The sequence below is a fragment of the Pelobates fuscus genome, chromosome 6 (genome assembly GCF_036172605.1).
Source record: "Pelobates fuscus isolate aPelFus1 chromosome 6, aPelFus1.pri, whole genome shotgun sequence".
NCBI classification, from domain to species: Eukaryota; Metazoa; Chordata; class Amphibia; order Anura; family Pelobatidae; genus Pelobates; species Pelobates fuscus.
Window position 1 is genome coordinate 253,737,230 of NC_086322.1, and position 22,298 is coordinate 253,759,527.

The 22,298-nt window shown below is 43.5% G+C and overlaps 1 protein-coding gene across 2 annotated transcripts in view; it reads left to right on the forward strand.

Moving 5' to 3' along the window:
• Nucleotides 1-22,298, forward strand: part of LOC134614796 (inactive phospholipase C-like protein 2) — a 152,884-nt gene that overhangs the window by 15,502 nt on the left and 115,084 nt on the right. Inside the window, exon 1 of one of the 2 annotated variants that reach the window (XM_063458953.1) lies at nt 6,232-6,249. The exons of the other annotated variant lie outside the window; for it this stretch is intronic. The gene's annotated coding sequence lies outside the window, so the exon portion shown is untranslated. Of the gene's footprint in view, nt 1-6,231; nt 6,250-22,298 lie in introns of those variants that run through there. 2 annotated transcript variants of the gene reach the window in all.

Below are 22,298 nucleotides of genomic sequence, written 5' to 3' on the forward strand. Positions count from 1 at the left end.
ATAATTACGTTCACCAAACACACACACACACACACACACACACACACACACACACACATTTCCAATTAAAACATTTTTTTTACTTCCAATATGTAACTACTTCTCTACCATGAAATATTGTAGCAAATGACTGAGAGCAGAATGACCTTAGGACAGTTTGATTAATGCCATATAACCAAAATGAATAGCACATTATTCCATTTCCCATCTGCACATCTATTATGTTAACGGTTTCACCGTACGATTTCAGCAAGAACCATGCATCGCATCAAACCAGAAATGGCTTTCACTTGAACCTGCTCTGGCACTGCGAGGGTTAAGCTTGGATCTAACGCAAGGAAGAGAAAGTCAAATGTCACATCTCCCTTAGTGACACCGGGGAGTTCATATCTTTCCATATGAAGAGAAGACGGCCTCTTACATTAGTGAGACTGCACGCAATGCTAATGAGCCAAATACAGAAGGCAGTTGGGAGGTGGACAGTGGGGGACAGAAGAAGGATCTGTCGTCTAAATTCAAATAAGAGTTTTTTTTTTGTTTTTTTCTCAGCCTGATTTATCAGGAGGATTCAGTCTGTGATGTCTTTGTGCAATATCTCAGTTGGTTCGGTGACTAACAAGAACACTTATAATCTGCAGTCTGTGTACGTGTGTATTACGATGACTTATTTAGATTTTGGGTACTCTAGGCCCAGCCGAGTCTAAGCATACCCAAATATTTAATCTACCTCTCACATATATACTTTTTGTGGGTAGTGATGTGTATAGTGTGTGAAATAATACGTAATGAGTGGTTAATGTGTACAATTATATATATATGTGTGTGTGTGTGTGTGTGTGCGTGAATGTGTTTAATTAACATTCAATGCCCCAAAACCTCTACAGTGCACAGTAGTGGTTATAGTTCCTGGAGTGCCTTGATATAGCTTCCTATGGTTAGTTGTTTGACTGTTTATGTTAATGGTTACTGGTAATTTACTACACAGAGAGCTAGAATCTAATGAGCTAATCTCCCTGTTTATCTGATCTCCCTCAGCCAATTAGCTAAAACTCTATAACGTTGGGCTTAGCAAATGAAGAGTGTTTCCGGCTCTCGTAGAAAAGGTGTCCTGGAGCCTGGAAGACCACAGGTAAGTTGTCAAACCATCAGCAAATGGTTTGACTACTTACATCGAGAGACGCCAGGGTTCTGTTAACCCGGCACCATAACTACTGCAGCTCTGTCTACTGATTATAATGCTTGGAGTGTTCCTTTAGCTATATGCTCACTAACAAATATTATTAGCACACTACCTTCCTCTCAAATGCACTCATCTTCATAGTCACATTCATATTACTTATTCAGCCACCATCTCACTATAGTTATATAGGTACTCGTTTATACATACCTTATTAGACCTACTTACATGTATGTATGAATAAATGAACATTATGTATTTATGTATAAATACATAACTAGACACATGTACATACATAATTAGCCACTCACACAACTAGGGAGTGTTCCATGCAAATACACATAAATAGCCAGTTGCACACAAATACACAAAAGCACAACCATATTTAAAGAAACAGAACTCTCTACACACTCTAATCACACACCACACATATGAACGGAACTGCCACACACACTGCCAAAGAAACACACACAGTGATCTATGCAGAGCACACTGACTCATATACACACATTGATCCACAGTGTAACAGGGAGAGCAGGTCAAAGCAAAACTATGCTATGTTCATTAGTTTTGATCTATGCAGCTCACAAATACTTAATACACACACAGTTCCATGCAGAGCAGACAAACTCAGATAGTCACACTGATCCATGAAGGGCAGTCTGACTCAGATACTCACACTGATCCATGCAGAGCAGACAGACTCGGGTACACACACTAATTCATGCTGAGCCAAAAGACTCAAATACACACACAGTTCCATGCAGAGCAGACTGACTCAGATACACACACACACACACAGATCCATGCAAGGCAGACAGACTCAGGTACACACACAGTTCCATGCAGAGCAGACAGACTCAGATACACACACTGATCCATGCAGAGCAGACAGACTCGGGTACACACACAGTTCCATGCAGAGCAGACATACTCAGATACACACACAGTTCCATGCAGAGCAGACAGACTCAAAAACTCACACTGATCCATGCAGAGCAGACATACTCAGGTACACACACAGTTCCATGCAGAGCAGACAGACTCAGATACTCACACTGATCCATGCAGAGCAGACTGACTCAGATACACACCGTTCCATGCAGAGCAGACAGACTCAGATACTCACACTGATCCATGCAGAGCAGACAGACTCGGGTACACACACAGTTCCATGCAGAGCAGACATACTCAGATACACACACAGTTCCATGCAGAGCAGACAGACTCAGATACTGACACTGATCCATGCAGAGCAGACAGACTCGGGTACACACAGTTCCATGCAGAGCAGACAGACTCGGTTACACACACAGTTTCATGCAGAGAAGACAGACTCAGATACACACACTGATCCATGCAGAGCAGACTGACTCAGATACACACAGTTCCATACAGAGCAGACATACTCAGATACACACACAGTTCCATGCAGAGCAGACAGACTCGGTTACACACACAGTTCCATGCAGAGCAGACAGACTCGGGTACACACACAGTTTCATGCAGAGAAGACAGACTCAGATACACACACTGATCCATGTAGAGCATACAGACTCGGTTACACACACAGTTTCATGCAGAGAAGACAGACTCAGATACACACACTGATCCATGCAGTGCAGACTGACTCAGATACACACAGTTCCATGCAGAGCAGACATACTCAGATACACACACAGTTCCATGCAGAGCAGACAGACTCGGTCAGGGCCGGACTGGGAGAAAAATTCGGCCCGGGCATTTTTTATCACAGCGGCCCACTAAGAAGGGGGCGGAGCAGAGGAGGTGTGTTTTGTCATCACCAATGACAAACACGCCCCCTCTCAAAGTGAGCATGTTGGTTCAATGCTCTTCCAGGGCAGACCATGCACAGAGCTCTGCTGAAGAGCTCTAGCATGAGAAAAAAAGCCCTGTATTTGTTCTGCACAGCGCAAGCAAATTTAATAACATGCTTGCACTGTGTTTCCTTGCAATTTGTCTCTGGTGTCTCTATAAATGGATACCAGGAGACAAAAATGCCATTAAAGAGTACTGTGCATGTGTTTGGAGCCTGCTTGTGGTATTGCGTGTGTGTAGAGTGAGCGGATTGTGGTGTGGTATTGTGTAATAAGGTTGGTTTTAGTCATGTTGTGTTTGTGGTGTAATGTGATGCATATGTAGCTAGGGGCTGTAGAGAATGTGTGTGTGTGTGTGTGTGTGTATAGGGGATATAGCAAGTGTGTGCATACAGGCTATAGTGTGTGTGTGTGTGTATAGGTGATGTAGTGTTTGTAGAAAGTATGTGTTTAGGGGTGTAGTATGTCTTTGCTTACAAGGAATCTAGTGTGTGTATAGGGGATCCAGAGTGTGTGTGTGTTAAGAGTGTAGTGTGTGTGTGTGTGTGTGTGTATATATATATATATATATATATATATATATATATATATGTCTAGTGTGTGTTTGAAGGACCCAGAATGTGTATAGGAGATCTAGTGAGTGTGTATTTATAACGGATTCAGAGTGTATATAGGGATCTAGTGTGTGTATATGATCCAGAGTTGGGTAAGGGATCTAGTGTGTGTCTGGAATGTAATTTGTTTGGGGTGCAGTATGTGTGTGAGGGGTGCTGTGTGCGTGCGTATGTATGTATGTATGTATGTATATATATATAGATATATTTGGAAGTAGTGTGTATGTAAGGGGTGCAGTATGTGTGTATGTAAGGGGTGCAGTATGTGTGTATGATCGGTGCAGTGTGTGTGACGGTGCAGTGTGTGTGACGGTGCAGTGTGTGTGTGACGGTGCAGTGTGTGTGTGTGACGGTGCAGTGTGTGTGACGGTGCAGTGTGTGTGTGAGAGTGCTGTGTGTGCTGCATGTGACAGTGCTGTGTGTGAGAGTGCTGTGTGTGCTGTGTGTGAGAGTGCTGTGTGTGCTGTGTGTGAGAGTGCTGTGTGTGCTGTGTGTGAGAGTGCTGTGTGTGAGAGTGCTGTGTGTGCTGCGTGTGACAGTGCTGTGTGTGATGTGCGTGTGAGAGTGCTGTGTGTGAGAGTGCTGTGTGTGCTGCGTGTCAGAGTGCTGAGTGTGATGCGTGTCAGAGTGCTGAGTGTGATGCGTGTCAGAGTGCTGAGTGTGATGCGTGTCAGAGTGCTGAGTGTGATGCGTGTCAGAGTGCTGAGTGTGATGGGTGTGAGAGTGCTGAGTGTGATGGGTGTGAGAGTGCTGAGTGTGATGTGTGTGAGAGTGCTGAGTGTGATGTGTGTGAGAGTGCTGAGTGTGATGGGTGCGAGAGTGCTGAGTGTGATGGGTGTGAGAGTGCTGAGTGTGATGGGTGTGAGAGTGCTGAGTGTGATGGGTGTGAGAGTGCTGAGTGTGATGGGTGTGAGAGTGCTGAGTGTGATGTGTGTGAGAGTGCTGAGTGTGATGGGTGTGAGAATGCTGCTGTGTATAAATGTTAGCATGGATTGTGTGTGTGTGGGGTAAATAAACAAATAAAATAACATGCATTATGTCCCCCCCCTCCCTTCTTACCTTTTAGCCTGGGAGGGGGGAACCGGCATTGTGGTATCTGGGAGGGGGGGACCGGCACTCTTTCATCCCTGGTGGTCCAGTGGTGAGTGAACTCTAGCCTTCGGGCTAGAGTTCACTCTCGCGAGATCCGGTCGTTGCCATGGCAACGCTCCGGATCTCGCGAGAGGAACCCGGCGGAGCTGCAAGTTAGAGCTCCGCCGGGTTCCTCTGCTGGCAGGCTGGCTCCTTCCCTCTCCCTCCCCGCTGGCGGCCGCGTTGGACTGCAGGTGGGCCGGTGAGGGAGATCTTTGATCTCCCCACCGGCCCGCCATGGACTACTGCAGGGCCGGCGATAGGATAGTGCCGGCCCTGCATAGACCGGCAGGGGAGATCCTGTGATCTCCCTGCCGGCCTCGGCCCCTGGCCACCGCGGCCCACCGGGCATTTGCCCGGTGTGCCCGATGGCCAGTCCGGGCCTGGACTCGGTTACACACACAGTTCCATGCAGAGCAGACAGACTCGGGTACACACACAGTTTCATGCAGAGCAGAAAGACTCAGATACACACACTAATCCATGCAGAGCAGACAGACTCAGATACACACAGTTCCATGCAGAGCAGACATACTCAGATACACACACAGTTCCATGCAGAGCAGACAGACTCGGTTACACACACAGTTCCATGCAGAGCAGACAGACTCAGATACACACACTGATCCATGCAGAGCAGACATACTCAGATACACACACAGTTCCATGCAGAGCAGACAGACTCAGATACTCACACTGATCCATGCAGAGCAGACAGACTCGGGTACACACACAGTTTCATGCAGAGCAGAAAGACTCAGATACACACACTATCCATGCAGAGCATACAGACTTAGATACACACACAGTTTCATGCAGAGCAGACAGACTCAGACACACACACAGTTTCATGCAGAGCAGATAGACTCTGGTGCACACACAGATCCGTGCAGCACAAACTGACTCAGATACACAGTGAACCGTAGAAAATTGATTTAAGTTGAGCTGTTATGTTCGTGTTTGTGACAGTTCCTTTTTATTCACATAAGTAAACATGCAGTGTTGCTTCAGTCTAAAGATAGCACAGAGGCAAGTAAAACTTACCTTCACTTATCTTCATACAACTGCCACCATGGAACCATAGAAAATGATATACGGTATTTGAAAGACATAGAAAGATATTGAATGGAAATGTTCTCTTAACTCTGTTGATTCCCTGTGAGTATCATTTGATTCTATCATTAGTGGCGCATGCTGATTCTGCATGGCAGCCATGTGCTACATGAGGATTCAGTTGCAAGGGAGGAAGATAGGGCAACCTGTCAACATGGCTCTGATATACAACCAACTTTCACTCTTTAGTATGCTTTGGATAGACAGACTATTAAAAGAGGTGGACACAACCCATTTGTATAATAATTGTCATTTAACAACTCTGGGCAAGCCTTATAAAACACAAAAACATTTAATAAGGCAACCACACTGAACTTCATGCCTCTTTAACAGAAAACACAACATTTTGACTGTGCTGTCAAAATCAGGACACTTGGTAAGTACACAATGGAATATGCCCTACCAGCATGAGCTCATGCACAAGACCTGAATTGTAGCTAAGCATTGCAGCATACTAGGCATGTACAGCAGACCATAGGCGTGCGCAGCCTATTGCATTAGGGTGTGCACCCTAAAGCACAAACACACGCTGCATGTATATGTATATATATATATATATATATATATATATACACACACACACACACACATACATACACTGCTGTGTGTGTGTGTGTGAGGGTGGTGTGTGTAAGGGTGCTGCTGTGTGTGTATGTGTGAGGGTGCCGTTAGTGTGATGTGTGTGTGAGGGTGCTGGTAGTGTGCTATGTGGGTGATGGTGTGTGTGTGTGTTTGTGAGGGTGCTGTTTGTGTGTGTGATGGTGCTGTGTGTGTGAGGGTGCTGTTTGTGTGTGTGTTTGTGAGGGTGTTGTTAGTGTGCTGTGTGTGAGGGTGTTGTGTGTTTGTAAAGGTGCTGTGTGTGTTTGTGAGGGTGCGGTTAGTGCACTGTGTGTGTGAGTGTGCTGTGTGTGAGGGTGCTGTTTGTGTGTGGGTGCTGTGTGTGTGCTGTTTGTGTGAGGGTGCTGGTTGTCTGTAGGTGCTGTTTGTGTGTGGGTGCTGTATGTGTGTGTGTGCTGTATGTTTGGAGGGATTGTGGAGGTGGGGGCAGATTAGTAAATATCCCCCCTCCATTCTTACCTTATGTAGGGAGGGGGGATCCTTGCTGCCATGTGCCATCCCTGGTGATCCAGTGGAGAGTGAACTCTAGCCTGCGGGGCTAGAGTTAACACTTGCGAGATTTGAGTGTTGCCACGGCAACGCTCAGATCTCGCGAGAGGAACCTGGCGGAGCTGCTGTCTCCCTTCGTGCTGCTGTGGGCCGATGAGGTAGATCTTTGATCTCCCTGCCGGCCCATGGAGGCTCAGAGCAGAGCCGACACTCAGCGCCGGTTCTGTGTGAGCCGACAGGGGAGAATAAAGTCCTGGGGAATAAAGCGTGGGAACCAAGATTCCCACCCCCCCAAAAAAATAATATACACTCCAGGGTGTGTATGTATATGTGTATATATATATATATATATATACACACACACACACACGCACTGACATGCATACTCAGACACACATTAAGACACTCACACACACTCATACATTCATAGACACACATATTCACATACACTGACACACATACACTCACACACACATTCACAAACACACATTCACAGACACACATTCACACAATTATATATATTTTTTTAATAAAAAAAATGTCCACCCAGCCTCCCTACCTGGAGTGCTGGCGTGGACTTGTCCCTGGGGTCCAGTTGGTCGGGGGGATGTCCATCACTCTTGCGCACCCCCCTCCCCCCCATGACAGGGGGAGGGAGGGGGGCATTTGGGGCGCTGAGTGCCTGCAGGAACGGCGTTCCTGCTCAAAAAAAGTGCAGGAACTCCGTTCCTACAGGACTCAATCTATAGGCGTGCCACAGGGATTAGGGTGTGTCCAGGCACACCCGGCACACCCCGTGCGCACGCCTATGCAGCAGACTGAATCTGCCCGTGTTGAAAATGTTTGTGAATGCTTATATTCCCACACCAATCCATATGGAGAATTCAAAGATACGTACTGACCCATGACAAACAGACACGCTCCGGCATACACACAATTTCACGCTGATTAATATCAATAAACTCAATAATCCATGCACACTGACAGATATGCACATGCGGATCAATGCAGAAATGGCTTATTTAGATAATCACACTGATCTATGTTGAAAGTGATTTAGATGTACACTGATACGTGCAAAGAACACTGACTCGTCTTCATGCACTGGTTCCCTCTCAACATACATGGATCCAGATATATACACTGATTCACGCAGCGCTAACTAACTTGGGTGTACGCACTTATGCATTTCTCACACTAATCCATGCAAATCAGACTGACTTAGATAAGATGTCATTAACTTCAAACACTCGCTGTGTTCTCCATTTTTTTTTTTTTTTTTTTAATTCTTTATTTATGCCAAGGTAAAAACAGTACAGTGAACACACATTACATCGAAACATTGGAAGATATAGTAACAGTTTGTATGCCATGTCTCCAGTGCATCTTTAAAAACAAAAGAGTGACACTCCTTACATACTTTTCCTACACCGACATATCTTGGAGTGAGTAGAACAAACAATATAGCGTGGACACACTGTCCTCCCTGGTATATTTAAATTTATAACATAAAAGTAAAATCAGATAAGACGTGAATAAAATATAAATCACCTCATATACATTTCTTTAGTCGATAGGACATGCCCTATTCTTTCTCAGGTTTTCATATGCGGGTTCAAAAAATCCGCCTCTGAATCACCTAAGAATTGCAATCCGTCTGTTTCTGTGCGTACAGGTCCATGTCCCATCGTAATGCATGTTAGTTACGTATTGAGTGGTTATATTTCAACATTTGCGGTGAATGCTCACGGTAAAAAGAAAATAGAAGAAAACAGATAAGAGGGGTAAGTAGGAAGAAAGAAAAAGGGAGTACGAGGGGGGGGGGGAGGGGGGAGGGTGCAGGGAAGAACCGGCCAGTTCATATCCAATCTATCTAATCCTAGCCTTGGTAGTATCGTTAGCGTGTACCTCAGGCATTCGCTGCGCTGGCTTCCCAAGGGCCCCAAATTTTTTCAAACTTTTTTGTCGAGCCTCTAACCCTGGCTGTTAGGTCATCCATCAGATAATGATCTCTAATCTTCCGAATTACCATATCAATTTCCGGAGCCTCGCTCCGCAGCCACACCTGTGCCAATGCTCTCCTAGCGGCTAGGTTCACCTTATGCAACAGGGTCTGTTCCGCTTTTGTCCAGTTCTCCATAGATCTAGCCAGCAAGAACACCCACGGGTCCAGCTTAACCTCTCTCTCAAATATGTCTTGTATCAATTGCGCAACCTGCCGCCAAAAGACCTGTGCTATTGGACATTCCCACCACATGTGAACGTAAGTGCCCTTGAGGCCGCACCCCCGCCAGCATAAGTCCGTAGTAGTTTGGTTCATACGGCTCAACTTAACTGGGGTAACATACCATCGAAACAGCGTCTTGTATGCTTGTTCTTGTATTGAGACGCACATAGAGGACTGCGCGGCCGCCTCCCACATTTCCTGCCATTCCACTCCTTCCAGTGTCTCCCCCAAGTCCGCCTCCCATTGATCTATATATGTAATTCCTCCCCATTCTAAAGTGTTATTGCACAACTGTGAGTATAGAAGCGAAATCAGTTTGCTCGGGAATTGTTCTTTCGCGCACATTCTTTCAAAGAATGTCATCTTTGCTACTGCGGCTTTTTTAACCTGAGTGTCTTGGGCGTAAGCTCTAATCTGGAGGTATCTAAAAAAAATCAAAGGTTCGCAAAGATGTTTTGTTGCTCAAATCCTCAAATGTCACCAACGACCCTCCCTCATACAACTGGTATAATCTCTGCAACCCCGCCCGTTCTATGCCTCTAAAATCCCGGGCCGTCATTCCTGGTAAGAATGCCGTGTTCCTCAAGAGAGGGGTCATCGGAGAGGGGGAGGACGCCAGGCCATACTTAGGAGCGGCTGCGTCCCATATCCTCAGAGAGTTGATAATCGCTGGACAGGGCACTGTGATGTGTGGTCTGTGCTCTCTAGGGGTCCACATATAGAACTGAGGCATATCCAGTCCCATAAGGGATGCTTCCAGGTCTACCCATCTCCTTTCTTCCGGTGGAGAGTGCCACATTGCCACCTGGGCCAGTTGGGCTGCCTCATAATAAAAATGTAAGTGTGGAAGGCCCAGTCCGCCCCTGTCCCTAGCTCGGTAGAGGATGTTGCGTGAGACTCTATGTTTTTTGTTTTGCCATATGAATTTGCCTATCGTTTGTTGAAGTGTCCCTAAGTCAGACCTAGTTACTTTAATCGGGAGGGCCTGAAACAGGAATAATATTCTGGGGAGTACATTCATTTTAACAGAATGGATCCTCCCTATCCAAGAAATCGCCTTATCAGTCCAGTTCTCCATGTCCGCTATCAACGTCCGTATCAGCAGGGTGTAATTCTGTTGAAACATTTGAGATGGGTCTGCCGTTAATCGGATGCCTAAATATTATATGTAATCCCTCGCTATTCGTAGGCTATGTGTCATCCTTATGTAAGTGACGTCCGTCTCTGGCATACCTATAGGTAGTACGCTAGACTTGTCCATATTCACTTTGTATCCGGCCAGCTCCCCAAAATCCTTCAGTATGGTCGTTAATGCCGCCATTGAGTCTCTCGGTTCAGTCAGAGTCAATAATACGTCGTCCGCAAATGCCGATACCACATATCTTTGCCCACCTACATCTATCCCTTTAATGTCCGAAGCTACGCGTATTGCCTGAAGGAGTGGTTCTAACGATAAAGCAAATAATAAGGGGGACAATGGGCAGCCCTGTCTAGTACCGTTGCTCAGATCTAATGGCTTTATCCTTGCGCCCGAAATGCGAATTTGCGCCCTGACGTTGGTGTACATGGCTTGCACTGCCGTCGTAAACTGGGCTGGGAAGCCAAAATGATCCAGCAATGTAAATAAATAAGGCCATTTAACCCTGTCAAACGCCTTTTCGGCGTCCAATGACAGTAACATTGTCGGTATTTTCCTGATGTTTTGTCTCCATATGAGATCTACATTACGCCTGGTATTCTCGAAAGCTGTCTATTTGGTATAAACCCCACCTGATCTGGGTAAACCAAACGAGACAGCATTGGGTTAATCCTGGCGGCCAGAATTTTCGCCAGTAGTTTGGAATCGTGGTTGATAAGGGATATTGGGCGAAAGTTTTCCGGGAACGACAGATCCCGACCTGGTTTCGGCAGTAATACAATATCGGCAAGTGACATGTCTCTATCAGGAGGTCCTCCCTCCAGTAACTCGTTAAACCAAGCTTCCATATGCGGGACTAGTTCTTCCCTAAAAATTTTATAATAAGAGCCATCAAAACCATCCGGTCCTGGTGCCTTATTGCTCTTCAAGGCAGAGATTGCTATGTCCACTTCCTCTGCCGAGATAGGTTCCCGCAAGTCCAGCCCGGTAAGAAAAGCTTGTAATCTGTCCCTCTCACTTTGTACACTGGCCGGGTCTGTTGTGGAATGATTGTATAATTGAGTGAAAAATTCTGTAAATACCGTTGCTATGTCTGTTGGGTCTGTGCGGCTTTGACCCGAGGCATCCTTGATTTGTGTGATGTGGGCCCTTGCTGTCGTGGTCGGAGCGACCTCGCCAGCAGGGTGTCCATCTTGTTAGCTTTTTCGAAGTAGGCCCATTTAGACCAAATGATAGCCCGCGCCGTCTCGTCAAGTAGCGTTCCTCTGACCGAGGCCCTCAGGTCCTGGACCGCCCGCAAACTAGTGAGTGTAGCGTCCGCCTTATGTTTTTGTTCTGCCTTACGCAAAGACTCCAGAAGGGATGATAGCAATAGGGCTTTGCGCTTTTTCTTTAGTGTAGCTTCGCGAATCAAAATGCCTCTAATCACCGTTTTGTGAGCCGACCACACCGTCACCTTAGACAGTCCTGATTCGGCTTCTCTGGCAAAATAGTCAGTCAATTCCCCCCTTACCGTCTCAACAATCTCAGAATCACGAAGCATAGACGTATTCAATTTCCAGGACCACGGGGACGCCACACTTAGTCTATCTAGTGTTAAGGACACATCTGCGTGATCCGACCAAGTGATGGAGCCTACAGTCGACTCCGACACCTTGGGAACCGAGGAGGGATTGACCAAAAAGAAGTCAATTCTCGAGTATGTATCGTGGGGTGCTGAATAGAACGTAAAATCGTCCTCATCAGGATGTTGCGCCCTCCAAACATCAACAAGGCCTGTATCCTGCATGAAGATGTGTAGTAATTTGTCTTGCCCGCCCCTGTTGTGTGATCTAGGGAGGTTTTTACCAGATCCCCTATCTCTCGCTGGGCATGGAGCTGCATTGAAATCGCCACCTACTATCACCATTCCATGTGGCAATGCATTGATTACCTGAGTCAATTCTGCCCAGAACTCCTTGGAGGGGTCGTTCGGGCCATAAAGATTAAGAATATGTATACTATGGGAGTAGAGCGTTCCTGACAGGAGTACGAAGCGGCCTCCCGAGTCTGTGTGTATCTTTGTAACAGTGAGCGGGCATCTGTGATGGATCAAAATTGCTACCCCATTCCTCTTATTTAGAGCTCTAGACTCATAAGTGGTGCGGTATGTATGGTCCCTAAGCGCAAACTTAGCTGACGCTCGAATGTGTGTCTCCTGCAGGAAGGCTATGTCTGGGTTTAATCTTTTGAGGTCCCTAAACATAAGGCGCCTTTTTTTGGGTGCGTTAAGTCCCTTAACATTCAGTGATAATATCTTTACCGGCATGGACCTGCCCTACTGGTTTCGCTATGATAGGGCACATTGTTACGCATGCGCACTAAATTGACCCCCGGTACCTTTCTCGTTGGTGGAAGGACCATGGTTCGCCCGTATGCTCTAGTCTGCTCAGTGCATGCGACATCAATCAATGTTTTCTCACCGGCCGTCCCGCTTCCTTTCCTTGATTGGACTTGCACGTCCCTCAGGTGAACTCCATTTAATCTCCGGCCAATCCTTAGGGGTGTCTCCCCCACGCCCCCCTCCAGGGAAAAGTAGGGTAGGGAATGCAAAGGGAATAAAAAGGGAAAGGAAAAGAGTAAAGTGGAAAGAAGGAAAACAAGAATCGAGAAACATATTATATACAACAGGTGCCTGGTCTTACCGGTAGCCAGGCATGTGTGGGGTGTGAGTCCCTGTTCCTCCAGTATTCCTGAAAGGTCCTATAGGAGCAGGGACTCAGACCAACCTAAATTTTAAATTGTAAATGAGACCGCATTCTCATAGTATAGCATCGTAAGCCTCCATTGCCGTTACAGTCGCCTAGTAGGGGCATCTCACCACAATCTGCCGAGGGTCAGTATAATTGTACACCATTCTGGGCTCTCCCCTTCCCCCATCCATCCGCCCATCCCGCAGTATTCCCGCCCTCCTGATCCCCTAAAAAGCATAATGTTGCCACCAAGGATGAGAGCTGTGACATAAATCCCTAAGAAAGCCCGGCCAGGAGAGCTATGGCGAGTACAGCGTTGCCCCAGCTCACACTTCAGGAAAAATGTAGAGCCCAAAAAAGTATGGTACAGTCCCCGTAATCGAAAATGAGAATTGGAGCAGTTGAGACTCACGAGAACCCCCCTCCCATCACAAAATCGCAAATCCCGCGCCTTACCACGTGTTTAACCCCCTAAGGACACATGACGTGTGATACATGTCATAATTACCTTTCCTTCCTTAAGTTCGGTCCTCAAGGGGTTAAGGGGCCCCCTGAGACAATGCTCTACTAGGTGGCGCGAGTGACACTGACAAAAAGATAGCGAGGAACAATGGTATCCCCCCGCCACCCACCACTACGTATCTTGGTAGTTAGCCTCGGTTAAAGCTAGAGTGTTCTCCATTTTTAAATGAATGAAATGCTGTTTGCATCTGTAGTGAACATCATTGTTGTGTGGCCCTCTTTGTCTTTTTCTAAAAGAAAATCAGAAAAAAATTTGTTGTGCATCACCAGCATATCTCAGGTTGGACAGTCCTCTTTGGGCACATGAACTCAAGAAATCACCTTTCCACAAGTACCCCAGAGTACAGACAGGCATTGTGTTTCCGACATTTTGCAAATACTCTTAGCAATGGACGCTGGAGATACCCTTACCAATGGACGCTGTTACTAACACAGCTTTTTTTATTTTTTTAAACTATAACTTGGGTTGTGATCCAAAGGGACCAGTGACCAGAAACCAGCCATGGAGTGCAGTTTTGACCGTATGGGTCTCTTCACAATGACACCGGTTCTGGTCAGGAAATCGAAGTCTCTCTGAAGCATAGAGCTAGGAACCAAAAAGATTGTGGTGAGGCCAAACACAATACAGCTCAACTCCCCACAGTGCAATTAGGAAAACTATTGTTGTACATTACTTGCATATCTCAAGGTGGACACAGAAACTCAAGTTTCCAGCTTTATATACAAATGAGCGCAGGCAGGCATTGTTTTTCAGACTTCATTCTGCTTTTCTGCAGGGATCCTTAACAATGGCTGCTGTTTTAAACACAGGCTTTTTATTTATTTATTTTTTGTATTTTTTTACCATAGCATGGGTTGTGATCTAAAAGGACCACTAAGGAAATGACTCATATAAATGGTTGATCTCCAGAAGCTTGGCATGTCCCTTTAAGTTTATACTTAGTTAGCATCGCTTATGGATTGAGAGTCCATCTAATATATTTGACCGTGCAACTTCCCCAAAAATATCTGGAAAACTGGTACATGGGGGTACTGTTATAATCGCAAGACAATGTTAAATAAAAATTCTGAGACTTTTTTGCACTAACTCTTATCAGGATTAGGAAATGTCCTTTGAAAATGGAATAAACATATGTGGAAAAAAAATAAAATACAAGTATAAGCAGTAAATGGGGTTTGCATTTGTAATAAATTGGCTAGACCAAACATCTGAATATATGCCCTTCTGGGTTACTTCTTTTGAAAATGGTATGCCATTTGGCGGAAATGTTATTACCCATGCTGTTATCCCAACATCAAAAATAAGTATTTCATAAAGATATAATCTACGTATTTAAGAATTACCAGCAATAATCAAGCAAGAAATGGAGATATAACATTTTTTTCTTATTTCTCCTCCTCCTTTGCAATATGTGCCCTGGCTTTGCATTATCTGAATTGGATTGTGATGTACATTTGTATTTTTTTTTTTTTATATAAATGGAAAAAAAAACTGAAGCATCACAAGAAGAAAGGTTAACATAGGCTATAAGAATGTCACTTTCCAGAGAAGTGATGGTTCTCAATTAAAGGTATAACTGTTGAGATTGCTTAGTGGTGAATGTTTTGACTGCCCTGTCTTAGTAATGCACAGAAAAAGTGAAGTCTGCTCCATTGCAGTTTGCAGTTGTTAGTATTTTCTTAGCAATTGTAGCAATTTTAAGGTGGGTATGATGGTTAAATGTTAAAATTAAAAAATATGGTGAAAAAAGATTTGTTTGTTTGTCTTTCCTTAAACTAATATACGGAGAATATAAAATGTATGTTTGTACCTGTGCATGTGTGTCAGTATTTGTGGCTCTGTGCATGTGTGTGTGTATCTTTTGGAGTGTATTTGTGTTTGTTTGGCAGTAGAGGTGTGTGTATTTTTGTGTGGCAGTGTTTGTGTGTCTGTGCATCTGTATGTGTGTGTGTCAGTATATGTGTAAATGTGAATATGCACAATGCAAACACCAACAATGCACATAAACACATCCCTGCATGCAAACACTAATATTACAAACAAGCACACCTCTGCATTCAAACACCAATACTACTATTACTGCACACAACTACACCCTGCTCAAATATCAGCATTATGCACAAACAAGCATTCACACATACATCCTTAGCTACACAAAAACACACCTACATTCACACACAGAAATACAACCCATCAAAAATGGGCAGATGGTAGATCCACAACTGGCAAACAAAAAAAAAATCAGAGGATCTGCCTTTTGGCCACCCAACTCCTGGCCTAAATGTATTTAATATTTTTTTTCACCATGGCACAATTATTACTCAGTTTAACACTATCACCAGGGGCGTGCCCTTTGTTAAAATTGTTCACAGTGGTTGGTTAAGATGGTTATGAATTAATGGCAAGAACAAATAGTCAACTGACAGGTATATCTTACTATTATTGTATGGCTGGATGAAGTATTTCTGCTTTATGTGTTAGTACAATTGACATAACAGTGACATCTATAATTTCCATTGGTATTACAGGGCCAATCTGGGCACATTCTAGACACCATAACACAAGTCTCAGTGAAGTGGTTATGATGCCTAAAGTCACTGGTGATGTTTACCTTCTACAGTCTGCCTCTCCATGTCATTGCTTGAGCAGGGAAAAGGTAGCAATGATGGGACAATAGCCTATGGGCAAACAATGTGAGGGCTTTCACATGTGGCCATCGTTTAACTCATTTAGGCAAGTATTACCTGGTTATACATATTCACCAGAAACATTCACTTGAGGACATTTGTCTAATTTCATTTAGTTTGTCTATACATAGTCACACATACTACTCTTAATCGTATTAATTAATAAACTTCATGTACTATAGCGTTATCTTATTTTATAGTTTCTTGGCAAGGCATTTATTGTCAACTTGATTATTTTGCAATAAAAAAACAAAACATGGAGGCCCAAAATGTTTAAACTACTTCCTGGTTTGGTGGACAGTCACTGCAGAGGAATTTAAAAAAAAAGGGACAGACTATCCTTTTATTTATTTACTGTTTCTAATGCAATAACTAAAAAAATACGTTTAAAGGCAGCGTCATCCCAAGCATTCAGTGCCACTTTAACGCATTTATAGTGGACTTCAAGCTAAAGACTATATTTCCCACCGGAGTCCCAGGCTCTTACGAATCTCTGGATAAACCTACAATAAAGTAGAATTTGTGCATGAGAATTATTATTTTAGCTGAAAATGAGGATCAATTTGTCTATTGTATCTGCATATTAGCAATTCAGTAAACAATTCAAAATCTAGTACCTAATACTTCAGGCTTTCAAACAGAATGTTCATGGGATTTCCAATGTATTGGGTTTTTTCTTATTTATGTATTGATTTAACTTAGGATATGTTTGCTGGCTTCCTTGCTTTCAATTGAGTGCTATAAAAGCAAGAACAATCAATCAGGCTCCGTAATGTTACATAAACAAGCCTGAACTCTTCTATTTTACCTAAAAGCCATTGTGTCAATGTGTGGTCAATTGTCATATAATGTTGTATGTGGTTTACTGTATTCAGAGCTTCAGTCCTGGCCACAAAGTAAACATTTGCCTATATGGATTCATATTTCATAATCATGTTCACAAAGGCATGGTCTTACCTAAAAAGAAGTAATAGTACAGCATCAATTATTGAAAACGATAAGTGCACCAGACATTTTGTGATACATTTTAATGGTTTTGTGTGTACACTGTATAAATAATGTAATGTAAAATTCAAAGGAAAATATGAAATATAAGTGGAAATCTCATTTACATCACTTTTTCATTGTGACTATATGATCTATGGTAAAGGTCTGTATATAGTTATATAGTCTAGTGTGTGTATGTATGTGTGTGTATAAATTACTGTTATGCATCACCTGCATATGTCAAGATGGACCTTGAGAAGTTCACCTTGGGCACAGAAACTCAAGAGAGAGAGAGAGAGAGACAGACAGACAGACAGGCAGGCAGAGATACACCAAACATGCTTGTTCCTGGTACCAGTAATGGAATGAAGAAGAGGCTGTTTGTTTTTGGGCTGTTTGTTTTTGGTCTGGGGCAGACACACAGCTTAGTTACCCAATCATGTGTGCTGGGTCTCCTGTCCAATCAAGGTAGCAATAAAAAGAGTATTTATGGTAAGGGCAAGGCCACCATCAGGGTGTATGGGGCCCAGGCCATGTCCTAGTGTGCGTGCGTTTGTGTGTGCGTGAATATATATAGAGAGCAGAAAAGGCTGTGTTTACAGTGCTAAAACTGCAGGAACATACTTAAGACACCAGAACAAATACATTAAGCTGTAGTGGTCCTGGTGACTATAGTGTCCATATTGAAATGTTGTATTTAGTGTCCTGTAACTGCTAAAATAAAATAAGATGAAATCCTAGATATATGATGTACTCTGTAAATCAGGACAAATAAATGTATTTATCTCGAATTGTTGTTTTTAAGCTGCACTAATTATGCACACATTATTATTGCCAAAACTCTTGGGGGAAAAATGTGCTTTTAATTTTTTTTTTTATTATTATTATTGTCATTTATATATTGCCAACAGACTCCGTAGCGCTTTACAATATTATAAGAAGGGGGATTTAACTATAAATAGGACAATTAAAAAAAAAAAAACCTTACAGGAACGATAGGTTGAAGAGGACCCTGCTCAAACGAGCTTACATTCTATAAGAGGTGGGGTATTAAACACATTTGGACAGGAGGAAGCAATCAAATAAGGTCGGAGTGTAGCAGAGCTGGAGGAGAGAGTAAAGTGCTGCCCTTAAGGAGAGAAAAAGGGACAGGTATGTGAGGTAGAGGTTACTATGGGAGGCCATAAGCGTTCCTAAAGAGATGGGTTTTAAGGCACTTCCACTAATGGTGGTAGGAAGGCTATTTTATAGGAAGGGAGCCGCCCGCAAGACGTCCTGCAAGCGTGAGTATGGTGCGAGCAGCGGAGAGGAGAACATCATGGGCAGAGCGGAGAGACCGATGAATACCTATGGACCAGTGAAGAGATATGAGGGGCTGGAATTGGTCAGTGCTTTATAGGTATGGATTAGTACTTTGAATTGAGTCCTATAGGATACAGGAAGCCAATGTAAGGACTGACAGAGGGGTGAGGTGTGAGAGGACCGACTGGAGTGGAAAATCAGTCTGGCGGCAGCATTCATTACAGACTGCAATATGACTTTTGGATTAGACCAATTAGGAGAAGGTAACAAAAATCCAAGCGAGAAATTACTAGCGCATGGAAAAGCTCCTTAGTAGCATCTTGTGTAATAATGTGGCGGATGTGGGCCAAGTTTTTTAAGATTGAATCTTCAGGATTTTGTAACATTCTGGATGTGAGGCTCAAAGATGAGGCCAGAATCAAGTATGACACCAAGACAGCGCACTTGCAAGGATGGACTCATGTGGATACCACTAACTTGAAGGGAGAGTGAATGAGGAAGATCAGTATTAGGAGGAGGAAAGACAAGGAGCTCAGTTTTAGAGAGATTGAGTTTGAGAAAGCGGAAGGACATCCGGTCAGAGATGGAAGAAATTTCCTGCAATCCCTGGTGGTCCTGGTGGGGAAGCCCTGGTGGTGACAGTGAACTCTAGCAGCCTCAGGAGCTGCTAGAGTTCACTCTCGCGAGATTCGGAGCATTAACCACGGCAACACTCCAAGCTCGTGAGAGGACAACCCGACAGAGCTGCAGGTTAGAGCTCCCCTGAGTCTTCTTTCCATCCCTTCCCTGCCGGCTGCCAGCAAAGTGCTAGCGGGCCGGAGAGGGAGATCTCTGATCTCCCCTCCGGTCCTGCAGAGCCGGCAGGGGAGAGGGAGGCACAGTTCCCGGTGCTATCATCATAGCACCGGGAAAATAACTTGCGGCTCCCCTGTGTCCTTGTCGCGGCACACATTTTGGGAACTTATGGTTTAAACTTTAATGGCTGTGTGCTGAGTAATTTTGAGGGGACAGCAAATTTAGACTGTTATACAGGCTGTACACTTACTACTTGACATTGTAGCAGAGTGTCATTTCTTCAGTGTTTTCACATTAAAAGATATAATAAACTATTTACAAAAATGTACATATTGCCTGCACCCCACTTCTCAATTGAGTACACTATGTCTTCTATCTCTGAGGAAACTTTATTGGACTTCAGAGTGCGGCATCAAACTGACCCTTAGTCCGGCTGACCCTTAGCTAGCCCTTGCTGTGGCAGGCCAGCTTATTGGCTGAGATCATCAACTAATCATTCTTATCCAGTAAGAGCACAGAGCAGAGAGAATCCGGCTGTCAATTGAAGAGTTGACTGGCTCCTGGTGGACCCCAGATAAGTTAATAAGTTAGCATCCGGTTTGAGTACAAACATTGTGGTGGGGCAGACCACTCCTGATATTATGGACTCCTGACATTTTAACCGCTACTGAGCACTGCAGTGTTTATTGTGATTGTAATTTTAGAAGGGTTCATATTCTCCCATTTTAGTTTGGCTATAAGACTTCCCAGAGGAAACCCGGTCATCATCCTACTTTTGAACAATAGTGGCTTGTGGTCTGGACATCTCTCCCTTCACCAATACAAAATGGTGTCATGAGACCTAGCTAGTGTCTAAAAATAGTAAGTACTGAGCTTCAATAATGGGATAGGGTGGGGGAGGAAGCATCTGAGTACCCTTACTGGGTCTTTCATCCTGGAGACTTAAGACAAGTCAACATATCAGCTTCCTCCTATAGAAAATTGTTAAAACGACTTATTGCATTTGCATGTTTTCACTGGATTGCATTATTTTGTAGTCATGACCCCAGTAAAAAAAACACAAAACGAAAAACATAAATTTGACATTATTTTTGTATTTTATAGTATTTCATTCTGTAATGTTGTGTTACCTATTATATAGTCACTCTTAAGTGACCATATGCAAACATTCTAAGAATTCCACAATGAATTTATAAATATTGGAGACATCTGGCAATCCTCAGGACCAAATGCTATTCATCCGATTTACGATCTGTTTGCAATAGAGTCACTAACCTATTAGCATTAGACTGGATTTGCTTCTTATCCACTTCTATTGCATTGTTGAAACTGTCCTTCAGCTCTCTGTTTTATTTCTTAGATTAGTAAAATCTTACTTGACCTTCATAAACTACTTTTCAGATGTCTTCTTTTAAATAATGCAACGCAATGTCGTCATTAGATCGTTCTTTAATTTAGCTTGGACACTTAAGATCATCCGTTTGATCTTTCTTAAGATCTTTGTGGTAGCTTTTCCTTTTTGCTGAAGCGTGGATGATCTGTTTTAGCTTATGAGACCAGGTTGATCCTGTTAAATTGGTTTCGTGGGATATGTTTCAATCTTGATAGAGCAAACCAGTTGAAATGTTAGGAGTTTTTTTTCTATAGCGAACACTTGAATTATCAAGGGATTTGCAGCATTTAGGATGAAATAACCTTGTTATAAAACTGATGAAAACTATTTACACCTTTACCATTTTGGTGCACATATTGAATTCCCCTGTGAAAACACCACAATGTTAAGACAAATAAAAACTAATAAAATAAAATTGTATTTTAATAATGCACTACTCAATGAATGATAAAGCATGTACAAGTTTTAAAGCGGATCTGTCACTGTCTTGGGTCTTTGCATAATAACCTCTGATGGTGCCATCGTCCCTGTGGGTCCGGTGGTCCATGGTAAGGGGCAGGCAAATGTGAGTTTTACTTACCTGAACCTGTCCCTCGTGGACTCTTTTGTCTGCTCCTCTTTAGATCCTCGTGCGTCAGCTGCCTGGAGCCCACGTCACTGCTGTACTCTCGCGCATGTGTGAAAGTACAGCATTGAGGTCAATGGAGAATCCTGTGAGACCGCGGGATCCTCTATAGAAAAGAGTTTAATTTTTCTGCAACCGCCTCTGGTGACTGGTTGTGGGAAATGACAAGCTTGATGATGATAGCTTTGCCCAGTGTCCAGCTTTGTCAGGCAGAGGAAAAACACTGACACAAAGTAGTCCTTAATTACTCTCAGTATATCTTTTGTCTGGGCTGGAATTTCAATTGCTCAACTAGCACACCTTCTATGCCTCTTGCTTCATTCATCTTCACAAATGTAGATCTAAATAATACATCTTGATAATCTATGGATCACCCATTTGTAAAGATTTTGGATAATAGAGAAATTTGGTTGAGGCTAATTTTTCTTTTTAGGGTAGAATAGATAATTGCATGTTTTAATAGAAGACACCATAAAATAAATTGAAAGTGGGAATTAAGGGAACTTACATTTTTTTTATATTATTTGAAATTGTGATGCCACAAATATAGGGCAAAACAACATTTCTATGCAAAGATTTCAGCCTAAAAAAAGGATGTAAATGTACACATTTTTATAAGGACATTGTAGGCACTGTATCCGATTCATCTCATTGTATTGATTGTAATGTCTAAAGTCTTTCTGACCTGCCCATTCACAGTTAAACCATTTTTGAGCAGTTTAACAGTAAATAATCGCACTGGAGGTATGGCTTAGGCAGAGGTTACTTAGTTCCTTCTAGCTTTACCAATGTGTCAGCTGATGCATTCTCATGATTCAATATTAACCCCAGCAGCACCGAAGGGAATAAGCTGCTGGTCACTCTTGCTTAGAATTAAAACATTAAAAATGCTGAATGGAGGGATGGCTC